The sequence below is a fragment of the Mangifera indica genome, chromosome 20 (assembly GCF_011075055.1).
Source record: "Mangifera indica cultivar Alphonso chromosome 20, CATAS_Mindica_2.1, whole genome shotgun sequence".
In the NCBI taxonomy this organism is placed as follows: Eukaryota; Viridiplantae; Streptophyta; class Magnoliopsida; order Sapindales; family Anacardiaceae; genus Mangifera; species Mangifera indica.
The window spans coordinates 612,348-615,365 of record NC_058156.1 but is presented as its reverse complement, the minus strand read 5'-3'; positions in this window follow the sequence as shown (position 1 = coordinate 615,365).

Below are 3,018 nucleotides of genomic sequence, written 5' to 3'. Positions count from 1 at the left end.
TTTGTTCTTCATATCCATCTTCTACTGGAATGTTGAGCCTACAAATTCTCTGACTTACCAAGAAATCTTGGGCCTCATAGGCATTATCAACTATTTTTTGAAATAAATATGCTAATAAATTTTAGGCATTTTATTGGATATTTTGAAACTAATTTGTTGATTGACAATATGACAAACTTTCAGACATTGACGCACATAGACAATAGGATTGTCAATTAGGTTCAGTAAGTCTAAGACAATTATAAAAGAGCTAAGGATCGTATTGTCTCAGACTTCATCATTGGGCTCTGACACTAGACAATTATTAATTTCTTTTTATTGTGTATTCGTTATTTAACAATTTGGGTCCGTTTGGTTGATGACTTTTAAAGATTACTTTGATAATTTATTGTTTATTATTTACATTATCTTATTTTGTTTATCAGTAATAAAATATTACAGTAATCTTCTATCACTAATACTGACGTGACAGATAATATAGGTGATAATTTAATTACCATTTTTATCTTAGGTATTAAAATATTATCAATATAACCTTGATTTTGTTATAATTATATTATTATTTATTAATTTTTTAAGATAAAAATAAATTTATTTTCAATTAATATACCAAATAATATAAAAATATTTAAAAATAATTATATTCAAGGGTATTTAAGTAAAATAATCTGTTAATATTTTTTTATTATCGTTAACCAAAGATATTAATTATTTATACAATCTATTTTTATCAAATTTTATCAAACATAGTAATCATTTATACCTTATAATTTTTTTAATAATCTATTTTTAAGATAATTTTTTTATTTTGATAATAAAATATTATCCAAACTAAACACCCTTTAGAGTTTCACAAATATTATTTAATTTGTTAGAAGAAATGGTTAATTGATAGGGAAAAATTATGTGAATGTATATATATTTGTTTGGAGTAATTGTCAATTATTGGGGGAAGATTATGTGAATATACACACACGCACAGAGTAACATGAATATAAACACAGCAAAAAAATGGCTTCTTGTGAGACAAAATTAAGGAGAGGATATTTTATCATTATAACTATTATTTTTATAATTTTAATGCTGAATTATGAATATTCTCATTAAAACTAAATAAATTTATATTTTTAATTATTCGATATTTTATATTCTTATTAAAAACTTACAAATTTATCGTTATTGATTGTGTGAGTATATAAAAAATTACGAATAGATATAAATCAAATCGAGTTTAAATACTCGTTAATTCGAATTCAATTTGAATAAAAAGTACACCGAGTTTGAGTTTGCTCAAATTTATTGAGTGAAAATTAAAATTAGCTTATATTTGACTCAATTAAAAAAAATCGATTTAAATTTATAACTCAAACAAAAAGTTCAAACTCGTCATTTGAATTTATAATTTATTAACAAATCAATAAAACAATGCGTACATATTTTTTGTATATAAATATATATATACATGAATATTTTATCTTACAATTGAGTGATTTTGAATTAATGATAAAATAACCAATGATTTTAAAATTGGACTGGTCGGTTCAACCAGTTGAATTGGAAACTGGCTCCAACTTCGGTCTTGTTAATATAAAAAGTCAATTTTGTTATTGACCCGATCAAACCTAATCAAAATCCGATTTTGATTGGATAAACCTGTCAAAAATAGGGTTTGACCAGATTTGATCAAATTGTTGAATTTTTTAAAATTTTAATTTTATAATAAGTTGAGTCGGTCTATTCTTCGATTTGAACCGATTGAATTATAAACCAGTAAGAAAACTAGTTCGATCACCAGTCTGGTCTTAAAAACATTGAAAATAACAATAAAAATATGTGTATCTATTTTGAATATATAAATATGCACACATTTATATATATCATCATATAATTAGGTCACTCAATCATATGATGACGTATATAAATGTGTATTTAATTATGTATTTACAGTGAATACATATAGTATTGTTAAAAAATAATATCTAATTATAAGATAATACATTCATATATATATACATATTTATGTATCAAAAATTGATACAAATAACATTGTGTTTAACAAGCAATAAAACAATATATATACACTTTTGATCTACAATTTAGATACATAAATAATATATAATTATCTAATTAAATAAGATTAATTTAAATATAAAATAATATCTAATCAATTAATAACGTATTATCTATAAATTATATACTAAAAATGAATTTACTCCTTAACCAATAATGTCATTTTATCTAAATGAATTGCAAAACGAGTTCCTTTTGTAATCTTTCAAAAAAGCTTTGGCCATTTAATGGCCAAAAGGACTATTTCCCATCCTAACTGTATTGAAATCTCAAAGTTTCCCTATTAACTATGAAAATATCGTTTACCCACTCATGACCAGTAAAAATTACCAGTATTAAGGGTAAAATCATCATTTTATATTTAATATTAAAAATAAACTTAAATATGATTTCATTCCCTCCCCTAAATTTAAAAAACTAACTTTTCTCCCCTAAGTTAAGTTTGAAAAGATCACATTTCCCCCCCTAGGGTTTAGTTTCTAAACCCCTTCACTTTCTTCGACCCCGTCGTCGGCTGTCTCACCCTCCTACCGGTGTCGAGAGACGTTGTCTGGGAAGAGAAATCATCTTTTCAGATGATGAAGACTAGATAGTCGGGAAGGAGGGTCGTCTGGGAAAACGATTTCTCTTTCCAAACCATGTCTCTTGACGTCGAATAGGTTGGATTGGAGTTGAGGAGGGCCGTCGGTGGAAGAGAAACTATCAGGAGGGAGAGACAGTCAGCGATGACATCAGAGAAAGTGAAGGGGTTTAAAAACTAAACCCTAAGAGGGGAAATGTGCTCTTTTCAAACTTAATTTAGGGGAGAAAAGTTAATTTTTAAAATTTAAAGGAGAAAATGAAATCATATTTAAGTTTATTTTTAATATTAAATATAAAATAAAGAATTTATTATTACTATCAGTAATTTTAACTGTAGGTAAACATTATTTTTATAGTTAATGGAAG